The 12,687-nt window shown below is 45.4% G+C and overlaps 1 protein-coding gene across 2 annotated transcripts in view; it reads right to left on the bottom strand.

Annotated features, from left to right (window-relative positions):
• The window catches only part of N4BP2 (NEDD4 binding protein 2), a 274,364-nt gene extending 266,817 nt beyond the window's left edge, over positions 1-7,547 (bottom strand). For both annotated transcript variants that reach the window (XM_030191320.1, XM_030191321.1), the window contains exon 1: positions 7,503-7,547. The gene's annotated coding sequence lies outside the window, so the exon portion shown is untranslated. The remainder of the gene's footprint in view (positions 1-7,502) is intronic.
• Positions 7,548-12,687: the final 5,140 nt, after the last annotated feature.

Below are 12,687 nucleotides of genomic sequence, written 5' to 3'. Positions count from 1 at the left end.
GGCAACAGCCCTAGGCGCACTCTCAACCGGCGCTCGCAACAGCGGGGGAGAGGCCTGCTGCGCATCCAAAATGGCGTCCGGCGCGAAACTCCGCGAAGGAGCCGCGCGGGAAGAACGGCTCTTAACTTTAGCCGCTTCTGTGCCGTCGCCCAAATTAAGGGCGTTCATGGCATTAATGTCTCCAACCTCAAGGGCGGCCCAAGAAGAAGCCGTCCGAGCCGCGTGGCCGGCCAAAATGGCGGAGGCGAGGAGCGGGGGATGGGCGTTTATGGCGGGAAAAACCGCCACGCCGGAGGAAGGACCGGGACATTCATCGGTCACGAAACTGCCACCCAACAAGGGCGAATCAGGCTTTAAGACCCCCGCATCCCCTCTAGAAGCGCTCAAGCGACCCGGGGAGCGACCCTTTGCGCCCTCGCCCTCCGACGCCATGTGCCACGAGGAGAAGAATCGGGGAACCCCCGCCCGCTATAAAAAGGTAAAATTACCTGCTGTCCGCTCCGAGTTGTAACGACCTGGTGTCCCAGTGAGTAGCTGCAATAGACGCTTAAATAAACGTCGAAATAAACGCCTTTAAAGACGTTTAAATTTTTTTTTTTTTTTTTTTTTTTTTTAACGGAGCCAGCGGGAGGGGGGAGAAAAGGAGGGACCTGGCACCACCAGGTTTGCACTTGCTCAAAAGAGCCCTCAACCCCAGGCACTCAACAAAACCTAAAAATTAGGCTTGGAGGCCTAGCCAGAGCTGCTGCTGCTGTGTGTGACCACCACCTGCTGAGATAGAGAACATACTGGGGAGTTTCCGGCAGCACATGACCACATATAGGGAGGCAAAAGTTTGCTCTCTATCTCCACCTGCTGGTAGATGGACACAACCCACCAGTCTATGGATTGATCAGCTTGATGATATGGAATGATTTATTTAGTAGATTTTTTTATATTAGAGCAACCTTTGACCTCTTCAGCTGCTACTTAATGAGAGTCCTCCCATTCAGCTTCTCAGATTCACCACTAAATGATGCTGCTGCTGCTGCTGCTGCTGCTGCTGCTGCTGCTGCTGCTGCTGCTGCTGCTGCTGCTGCTGCTGCTTCTTCTCAGGAGAGGAGGTATGTATTTGGCTGCTTGTTTTGAAACATTTAAGGAGTTGTTTGCAGGGGCATGGCTTGGGTTATCTGCAGCGGGGCCCAAAGGAATTAGATGTGCTCAGCTGCAGGTGACTAGGGCTAGGCTTTAGTAAACTAGAGGAACATATGATAAAGATATAATTGTTTTGTTTATGTGGTTTCAGTCTCTTGCTGTTATTTATCATGTTGTTTATATGACCTAAGCTGATGCTACATAAGATACGGATAATATTTAACACATTTATACTCAGTGCTTTTTTTGTTCCGGTACGCACCGTTACGGCGTACTGGCACCTTTTTTGTAGGTCCGACGTTGTGCTGGAGCCGGCTCTCCTCCTTCCCTCCCTCCCCCGAGCTAGCCTACAGGGTTCCTCCACGAACTCCGTGCCACCAGACGACCCTTCTGCCACCCGACCCGGCCGGCACCTGACCAAGCATTTTTTTTTAATCTACGGAGCGGCGGCGCAGTGCCTCGCGTCTGAGAGTAAAAGAAGAAAAATCGCTTCGTCGGCCGGCCTTCCCTCACTGTGTCCCGCCCTCTGATGTAACTTCCGCAAGGGCGGGACACAGTGAGGGAAGGACGGCCGAAGAAGTGATTTTCCTTCTTTTACTCTCAGACGCAAGGCACCTCGCCGCCGCTTCGTATATTTTTTTAAAATGCTGGGTCAGGTGCCGGCCAGGTTGGGTGGCAGAAGAGGGTCGTCTGGCGGCACAGAGCTGGTAGGCAGGTGGGGACTGGGTCGGGGAGGGGGGGCTCAGACGGGAGGGGGGCTCAGATGGATATGGGTGGCTGGAGGGAGGGGGAGCAGGGGAACGAGGACAGTTGCTGGACATGGGTGGAGGGCAGGGGGATGGGGGGTTGCTGGACATAGGTGGATGGCAGGGGAGGGCAGGGGGGACAGGAGGGTCGCTGGACATGGGTGGATGGAGGGGAGGGGGTTTCTGGACATAGGTGGATGGCAGGGGAGGGCAGAGGAGGGTTGCTGGACATGGGTGGATGGAGGAGAGGGAAGGGAGAGAGAAGAAATGCTGGACATGGGTGGATGGAGGAGAGGGCAGGGGGCAGAGGAGGGTTGCTGGACATGGGTGGATGGATGGGAGGAGGGTTGCTGGACATGGGTGGATGGAGGAGAGAGAAGAAATGCTGGACATGAATGGAGGCGAGGGAAGAGTGAGGAAGGAGATGAGGTGAGGGAAGGAAGAGAGGAGAAAAACTGCACATGGATGTAGAAAATAGGCAGAAGCTGGATCCACTGGACAGTCAAGTCTGCGGAGGACCCAGCTTTTACTTACGGATGTAGGGCAAGAAATGAAGAAGAAAGGCGGAAAGTAAAGAAATAAATGGAAAGGAAGCCCTGGAAACGGAGTTAAGAGGACAGATAGCAGCATAATCGGATACTGAGCCAGCATGATCAAAAAAACAAAGTCACCAGACAACAAAGGTAGAAAAAATCCTTTTATTTTCATTTTAGTGTCTGGAATATGTCCAATTTGAGAATTTACATCTGCTGTCTTATTTTGCACTGGGTATACTGGAGCTTAACAGCTTACAGAAATTATTTATAATGAAAAAAAAATCACATTATTTTTTTCTCCTATACTAGTATAATATTTTCAATGATGTCTGTTTATATGTGCTATGGCTGATATAAGGGGTGTGGCTAACTTGGGTGTGGCTATAATACAGGTGGAGTCATATGTGGTGACTCCGCCCACAATGAATACCGGCACCTTTTTTTCTACAAAAAAAGCACTATACACATTTTCCCACTTAGTTGCAGGCTCAATGTGGCTTACATAATACCCTAGAGGCAAGCTCTGGTTCGGTAAAATACAAATACACAAAATAGTAGTAAACCTATAAATAACATGAGTATATGGCAACAAAATATGATAAAAAGTCCAATACGGTCCATAGTTTTGCTGTATCACAGGAAGTAGAAAATTAAGTTGGGTCTGAGGGGTAGGCCTTCTTAAACAAGGTGGTTTTCAGTGACTTCCTGAAGTTGAGATGGTTATTACTTGATCTCACAGTTTTAGGCAGGGCGTTCCACAGTTGTGTACTTATGTAAGAGAAGCTGGATCCATAAGTTGATTTGTATTTAAGACCACTGCAGTCTGGATAATGTAAATTTAAGTTCGGGATAGGCTGATACTGTTTCTGGGTGGTAGATTTATTAGGTTCAACATGTATCCAGGAACTACGCCGTAGATAATCCTGTGGACGAGTGCAAACTTTGAAGGCAATGCGTCCTTTGATGAGAATCCAATGCAATTTTTCACAAAGGGGTTTGGCACTTTCAAATTTTGATTTTCCGAAGATCAGTCTAGCTGCTGTATTCTGGGCGGTCTGAAGTTTCTTAATTATATTTTTAATAATATTTTTATCTAAGCAGTTTTATTTTCCTGCTGTTCTTTTTCTTGCTGTTTTTTAGCATACATTGTTAGATGCTGATGCTGCTCATTTACACACTATACCATATGCTGCTTTGGATCGCCATCATTTTATACACTAAGCCATTGTTTTTTTGTTTTTAGTTGTTTTAGTCCAGTAGGTGGAATTGGTTTTACTGCACCACTGGGATATGTATATATTTGAATGATTTTATTTCTGTTTTATGATATGTTGTTCTGGTATGATTTATACACATATGTATATGGGTTTTTTTTTACAGTTGTTATATGCTAGCCCCTGATGCAACCCTTTAGGAGGGCGAAACACGGCTGTGTCAGGCCTATTTTAAAAAATGTGAATACATTATTTTTCTCAACATTGCCATTGGTGATTCGCATCTTTTTTTCTGTACAGCGCTGCGTAACCCTAGTAGCGCTTTAGAAATGTTAAGTAGTATTCTGTGAAGGCGCTTTGGAATTCGGCCACCAGTGTAACTTACAGTCATTGCTTATTAGCTTCAATGCTGAGACGACCTTTGACCAAGTTCACTGGGATTTTCTCTTTGCCTTTTTGGAGGCGTATGGGTTCTCGGGGTATTTTGTTTCGGCTATTAGGGCATTATATTCAAATCCCTATGCTAAGATTTTGGTCAATGGGCTGGAGTCCCAGATTTTTCCTATCCTACGGGGCATGAGGCAGGGTTGCCCCCTCTCGCCCCTTCTTTTTGTGTTGTCATTGGACCCCCCTTATCAGAAATATTGTGGCCAACCCCTTGATCCGAGGAGTTCAGATAGGCTCTCACTGCTTCAAGGTGGCAGCTTTTGCTGATGACCTCTTGGTACATCTCAAAAATCCACGGGCATCGCTTCTAGTTTTAAAGCGCTGCGTAACCCTAGTAGCACTTTAGAAATGTCAAGTAGTAGTAGTAGTAGTTATACCGACATTATATATGTTACCTAAGGACACAAAAGTCTAACCAATCCACCTGGGTGGCCAACAGTGTCTGAAATCGGCTCTATTCTCGAATCTCTTTCTATCTTTGTAGAAACTTTCCTGAGACCTTTCATTCCGCGAGTTAAGTCTTGTTTACATGACTCCTCACACGTAACCAATATTCTGGATAAGTCTGCAGGTGATTTGACTGACATTGCTCTCGTCGCCTTTGATCTGGAGGCACTATATACCAACATACCTAAAGAACGGGCTCTTGACATTATCACAGATGTTTTAAAAGACAGACAGGATGGCTCTTGGAGTCCTACCCCATTCATACTACAGATGGCATCTCTACCACTGAAAGAGAACTATTTCTGTTTTCAAGGAAACTATAAACAAAAGGCACTGCAATGGGGGCGACAGTGGCCCCGGATATAGCCATTCGTTACGTAGTATTTTTTTTTATACAAATTTCTGGAAGAGCATTCCTTTCAAGAAGAGGTTAAATTGTGGAAAGATCAACCATGTGCTGGTTCTATGAAGATAAAGCATAGAAAAATTGACAGAATTTCATATGTGGTTGAATTCCCTTTACCCCAATTTGAGGTTCACTATGCATTTTGACCATCAGCAGATTCATTTTCTTGACCTTATGATCTTGAATGTTTTTTTCCACCACTATTTACAGAAAACCAACTGATAAGAATCATTTATTACACTTTGAGAGTTTTCATAATAGAAGTCTAAAACAGAATCTACCGTACTCACAATTTTTGAGACTAAGGAGATTGTGCAGCGATTATGATGAATTCAATCATCAGGCTAAACCAATGGTCAATAGATTCAAAGAAAGAGGATATCCATCAAGATGTATAGGTGAAGGCATTAAGAAGACTATGGCTGCAAATAGAGAAGATTTGTTGTCTGTTCGACAGGACTGATTTGATTCAGACATCACATGTAGCACCCCCAATAATAATTGAAAAGTTGGATCCTATGCACCCAGTGTTAACCATATGGGAAAAACATTCAATATAGGAAGAGCATATATTCAATGCAGAAAATGTGAAGAAGAGTGCTGCTTTGGGGAAGACAGACTGGGTGCTAAAGACAAGCATCAATTCACAAAGACCTCCATCCAATACCACAAAGCAAATCATTAGGGTACCAAGCACACCTGGGTAGGCTGCCTATATATTTACATCTTATTAACTCTACTATGGCAAAATACAAGTATTACAACAAGAATTAGCAGTATATTTGAGACACTGAGATCATACTCTGCATACCCTGTCTTAAGAGTGATGTTTATTACTGTCATGGTATGCACAAAACTAGTTCAAATGGAGAAACTGCCCCCAAGACAACCAAACAAAGTGACATCTCTGCGCGAGAACACTTCTCAGGACTAGAATACTGCATCAATGACCTTAAGATCAGAATACTAAAATGAAACTTCAAATCAACCCAAAAACTAAGACTTCTGATCTTAAAATAAGGTATTTTGAAATCAACACACAAGTCTTAAAAGACTGGGGGCCCTGTTTACTAAGCTGCATTATAGGCGTGCTAACATTTTTAACACATGCTAATGCTAGAAACACCCATAGGAATATATGGGTATCTCTAGTGTTAGCGCATGCTAGATAAATCCTCTCAGTACCCTTCTCCACCACCGCCAACTCCAGGCTCCGCTCATTCTGCCTCGCCTCACCCTATGCTTGGAACAACCTTCCTGAACCCTTACGCCAAGCCCCCTCCCTGCCCATCTTCAAGTCTTTGCTTAAAGCCCACCTCTTCAATGCTGCGTTCGGCACCTAACCCTTACCGTTCAGTGAATCCAGACTGCCCCAATTTGACTGCCCCGATCGGACCGACCGTTCACTTGTCTATTAGATTGTAAGCTCTTTGAGCAGGGACTGTCTCTCTTTGTTAAATTGTACAGCGCTGCGTAACCCTAGTAGCGCTCTAGAAATGTTAAGTAGTAGTAGTAGTAGTAAATGCTAGCGAGCCTTAGTAAAGAGGAACCTCGGTTTCCTCCCACATTATAAGCACAAAATTATACTGCTTGGTTTTATGTTACTTTACACTATTTGACTATTCACATCACCAAAAAGAAGCACAAAACAAGTTACAATTTAATATTTTTTTAAATGAGAAAAATAAGGTTTTTCACATGAATCAACACCTATAAATTTCAAATCAAAGAGTTAGTCATTTTTTATCTTTTCCTTAAAAATACATCCTATAAAACCATGCTTTTCAATATTTTTTTTAATTTCTTATAATGTTGGACCTGGTGAAGATCAAAACGTAAATTATTCCACAACTTTTAACCTTGTACTCCAAAAGCCCTTTTGCTAATAGTTTGCAATTTAACATCATTCAGCACTTCGAGAAAACCTTGTTGAGATTACTTAAACTGTCTAATGGGTTGTTTAATATCTTTAATAGTTACTTTAAATACAAGGGCCGCTGATTGCAAGGCACAGAAAACTAGACACAATAATATAAAAATACGTTGGTCACTTTTTAATCACCCACTTTGCCTCGGTTCTCCCACAACGTTCCCCTTGAGACTGTTTTCAGAATACTTTTATGACTCATTTCTACATTTTATGCTTTTTTTATTTTCGGCCCCTGAGCTATTCTTTGTTCTACATCTTCTGTCTAACATAGACCGTAGTTCTAAAACACATCCATCTCACCATTATGGAATACTTCCTTTCACTTAAACCAATTTTCCAGGAGCTAATACTCAACTATCCTTTTAAAATCGTTATTTTAATTCCAAAACCTACTCACTTAAGCACTAATTGCCAGTTTCTGTACCTGGCAATGAGGGATTTGCCACTATGTTCTCCCTACTCAGATTCTGCATTTGTTTATCAACATCAGAGAGATATCAAGTCACATGCATTTGAAAGCACTCACACGCCAGACACCTCCTCTTCATACACATTGGGGAACCGCTCCCCGTCCACGAACCGGTACCTCTCCCTGCATCTTAACACTAACACCTCACCCCCACCAACCACCTTCAAACTCACGCCAAAAGTCTCCCGCACATTTCCTTCTCCAGTGCCCCGCTCGCCCCCTCGGACGCCACTTCCTATTTCCGGCGTCCAGGGGGCAGGGCGCAGGAGAAGGGTAGAATTGCGTCAGAGGAGAGCAGGGCTTGTCGTCACGGGCGATCTGAAACAAGAAGGGTGAAGAAAACCGGAGCCGGGATGACGTCCAAACGTTGAAGCCATTTAGGGTAGCCTTTGTTTCCTCTTCCCCACGCAGCCGTCATCTAATACACTCAAAACAAAGCAAGCAAACCTGTGAGCTGCTGCATCCTCGTTGTCGTTCTTTATTGTTGGCAGCATTTTTATTTAATCTCACTTATATTTTCAAACATGCTGATTTGTGCAGCATACGGATGTACACAGAGGAAGTATTGGTTGCATAGGCAACAGTACTAATTTGTACTACATTTTAAATTAGTGTGTCATTTGGAGGTACAGGCTATAGGCATTCCTCCCTGTATTTGTAAATAAATATTTTCACCTAGTAAAGGGCCACCAAAACAGACATCATGTTATGAGAATAAGGTTCTTAACAATCAGACTTACTATTTATAAGTACAATTTAAAAAAATAATAATTGGGGGGGGGTCACATGATGCTCTGAACGGAGAAGACGTGATTCTGTGCTCTCCGAAGCCCCTGTTCTCCTAAAACAACTTCTAACTCGCAAACCTGCAAGCAGAAGATTTAAAACAACCTTACCTGAAAGTGAGAATATATGGAAAAATATCTGGCGCGCCAGCTACAAATATGGCTAGCAGAAGTGCTAAAAAAGAAAAAGCGAAGCCGTCGAGCGCTGCGGGAGAAGGCCCGTCACAAAATGGAAGTGTGTCTTTTACAGAAGAACAGCTAAGGCAACTAACAGAGGCGGTCGGAGAGGTGCTGGCACCGAACTTTGAAAAATTAAGTGAGCGGAGCGCGGAATTTGAAGCGCTGCTCACAGACACAATTAGCAAAACAACCGAGCTGGAGATGAGAGTATCTGCAGCGGAGGATGCGATCGGTCCTGCCACGCAACAAGTCAGTGAGCTGGAAGCTAAAGTAGAGGCACTAACGGCAAAGCTGGATGATATTGAAAACAGGTCGCGGCGAGGCAATCTCAGGTTGGTGGGGTTGCCCGAATCAGTAAGCAATCGGGTGCTTGCCTCGGTGTTAGAAACTTGGTTAGCAGCTGAGTTCGCGTTGTCGGATCATGCAGGTAAAATCTGTCTAGAGAGGGTACTCGAATACTACTGACCAACAGAACAACCTCATGTTTTGTGCATACTGATGGACTCATACTTATGCATACTACCTCTGCTTTTGCCTTTTGGCTATACTTTATGGATGTACTGGACATTTGTGCCTTACCCAGTTTGCTATTTACTAATGTAAGACAGAATGCAGGTGCATTAGATATACAGCTTGTAACAGTAGTAGCAAGGCTTGCACACAAAGACCAGCTAGCACGTAGGCGTCACATGAATAGATGGCCTTGGAGGGTGTTGCCACCACCACCCTGCATCTCTGAGCCTAACGAACCTTATCTCCTGTGCTAGAAAGGAGCATTGTGTGTGTGTAGAAGAAGATGCTAAGTTTCGTTTCCCTTGCCAGTATCATTTCAGTATTATGACGTGTGTATGTACTGTGAACTACAAATGTGTACTGTAAGAACTACAAATGTTTACTGCGCATGTCCACTGTGATGTATAAGGGGCCTAATGCGCAGGCCCAGCAGGGAAGTATAAATGTAAGTGTCAGATGATTTGTGACACACAGTATCCTGAGACAACTCAGTGCTGTTCATTGCTAGCAATAAAGTTGCATTGCTTTGGAACCAATTTGGCCTTTTGTCTCCTGATTCACTAGCCTGTTTCAAGGGCACATCGAATAGGAAGATTTCAAGATGGACGACGGACCCCTCGCACAGTAATTATCAAGGTACATAATTATGTGCACGAAACAGAAATTCTAAGAGGATATAGACTAAAACGAAATGATATACGTTATGATGGCCATCAGATCAGAATATTCCAAGACTATTCAGCTGCATTGCAGGAGAAGAGGAAAAAATTTACACCTATATGTCAGCAGCTTCATGACCATCACGTGCCATTCATGCTATTGTATCCGGCACTGCTGAAGATTAAGACAGATGGAGCATGGAAACAGTTTGAAAGCGTCTCAGCAGCACAACAATGTGTGCAAGAGATAATGGCGAAAAGACAAAACTCTGAGCAAGAAGAGGGAAGCGTCTGAAATCATTTCTATATAGTAGAACTGTTGGATTAAAAAGGTTATGGTAAGATGTTGTTAACATGTTTAATGTGAAGATTGCAAGGGAAACTGTTAATTGTAAGAGCAGGGGCCCGGAGGCACCGAAAACCCCTAGAGCCTATCCTTTTTATGATGGGCGGGGTAACAGGGGAGATACAGGGAAGGGAAGTAGGGAGGGTGGAAGGGAGGGGGAAGGGGAGTAGTTGGAGGAGGGTGGGAATAGAAGGGGTAGAGGGAGGGTCAGTGGGGGGAACAGAACCTCAGGGACTATGGGAAGTTCGAAGGCAAAACTACTGGAAAGGAGGAGCTGCTGTTCGATATTATAAGAGGAGGCATCAGGTGGCGATAAAAGCCCGAGGGGGGAGGCTGGGCTCCCTAAGGGATGTCAGAACAGTTATGGTTGAAAGAAAGACTGCAGACTATGATTATGGCTAAAGGGACTAACACAGGAATACGAATAATTTCCTGGAATGTGGGAGGGATCACGTCCCCGATAAAAAGGGCAAAGATATTGAGTGCCCTGAAGAGACAGGGGGTGGACATAGCCTGTATACAGGAAACGCGCTTGTCACAGGGGGAGCAAAACAAACTTAAACGGCACTGGGTGGGAGAAATTTTTGGGTCTCCATCTAGCGGAAGAAGGGGGGGAGTAGTAATTTTGATTCATAAAAACTTGGCTGCCAAGGCTAAATTGTTGTTTGCAGATACCGAAGGCCACTATGTGGGTATTAGCTTGAATCTGCAAGGTCAGATGCGTACGTTAGTGGCAGTGTATGCACCACAAACAGGTGGAAAAAAATTTTATGCCAAATTATTGGCGGAGTGCCAGAGACACGGGAAAGACCCCTTAATAATTGCGGGAGACATGAATCAAGTATTGGACACCCAATTAGACAGGTCAAATCCCAGAGACATGGGGGGAGCTGATGGGGTCACACTGCTAGAAGAGTTCTGCGGTTCCCTGGGTTTGGTGGATCCGTGGCGGCTTTTACATGAGGATGAGCGAGATTACACGCACACGTCGCGGGCCCACCGAACCCAGTCAAGAATAAATTATATCCTGATAGCGCAGGTCTTACTCCCCCAGATTTATAAAGTGGAGATAGGCCCAGAAGAGGTATCCAATCATGCGTTAATATGGGCGGACCTGGAGTCACAGCCTTACTTCCAAGGACCTAGGGGATGGCGCTTCCCTGCCTATTTATTTTCCTCACCTGAGTTCATAGCCTTTCTGACTGACAAATGGGAAGACTTTGCAGTAAACAATTAACAGCATGTAGATAATCCTGGCCTGTTCTGGTCGACCGTAAAGGTGGTGATCAGAGGAGATTTGATAGCATATGTGAGTCTTCGGAATCGGAAAATAGCACAGAAAATTGTAGAATTAGAAAGGCGAGTTAAGATGGTGAAGCGGCGGTACACTAGGAACCCCACACAGGTATCTTTTGAAAATCTCATAAACGCTAGGACAGAATTAAACAGCTTGCTTCATGAACGAACCATGAGGTCCATGGCAATGCGGAAATATGCTTTAAAAAGGTATGGAGATAGACCTGGGGGGATGCTAGCACGTTTGGTAAAAGGAGCTCGTAGACCACATTTTGTAACACAACTCCGTAGGAAGTCAGGGGAGATTGCCACTCACCCTGCGGATATTGCGGAATTATTTAGGCAGCATTTTGAAGAGCTATATGAAGGGAAGCCCAAGGAGGATCTAAGAGAGAGAATTCGGAAGTATTTGTTGAGATCCAAATTGCCAAAACTCACTGATACACAGGTAGAGGTATTAGATTCGCCTTTGACAGCTAAAGAGGTGGGGGCAGCGATTCAGGCATTAAAACTTCACTCGGCGCCTGGTCCGGACGGCTTTTCAAGGGAATTTTACAAACTCTTAAGAACTCAACTAGTGGGGCCCCTGGTTAATCTTTATGAGGAGGCCACTGAAGACGGTAGATTACCTAGATATACAAATGAGGCCCTGATCAGCCTGATACCAAAACCGGGACGAGACTCATTGGAACCAGCCTCGTACAGACCCATATCTCTCTATATAAAACGCACCTCCAACGTTCGAATGAAGCCTCTGTTAGCCAAAAGTGAAGGGGGTGAGATCGCATTGTGTCTGCCCCGCCCACGCGTCAAACGTGATGACGTCGAGGGCGGAGCAATGACACTCAACCAATCGCAACACTCGGCAGCGAAGCGTCAGGGAAGGAGGCGGCGCTCTCAACATCTAGCCTTCCCTTCGCTGTGTTCCGCCTTCTTCTGACGTCAAGGATGACGTCAAAAGAAGGCGGAACACAGCGAAGGGAAACCTAGACGTCGGGAGCACCGCCTCTTTCCCTGACGCTTCGCTGCCGGAACCGCCACGGAGGTAAATTTAAAAACAAGAAAAAAACCATGTTGGGGGGAGCGAAGAGGGTGGCCACAAAAGAAAAACAATGGGAGCGGGAGGGCAGGGGAGAAACGACAGCATGGATGCGAGGGGGGGGGGGGAGAAGAGGGCGGCCCAGGCTGGGACATGGGAGAGAGAGGAGCATGGATGCAAGGGGGGGTCATGGAAGGGAGACAGGGGACTTGCTGGAAAAGGATGAATGGAGGCGGCAGGGGACAGAGGAGCATGGATGGGCATGGATTGGGAGGGCAGGGCTCAGGGAGAGAGGGCAATTGCTGGAAAGGGATGAATGGAGGGGGCAGGGGACAGAGGAGCATGGATGGGCATGGATTGGGAGGGCAGGACTCAGGGAGAGAGGGAAATTGCTGGATAGGGATGAATAGAGGGGACAGATGGGCATGGATGGATATGGATTGCAGGACAGGCCTCAGGGAGACAGGGCAATTGCTGGATAGGGAAAAATGGAGGGGCCAGGTGACAGATGAGCATGGATGGGCATGGATTGGAAGGGCA

Source organism: Microcaecilia unicolor, chromosome 2, assembly GCF_901765095.1.
Source record: "Microcaecilia unicolor chromosome 2, aMicUni1.1, whole genome shotgun sequence".
NCBI lineage: Eukaryota > Metazoa > Chordata > Amphibia > Gymnophiona > Siphonopidae > Microcaecilia > Microcaecilia unicolor.
Note: the sequence above shows the minus strand (reverse complement) of the source record. Positions and strands in the feature narration are given on the sequence as shown.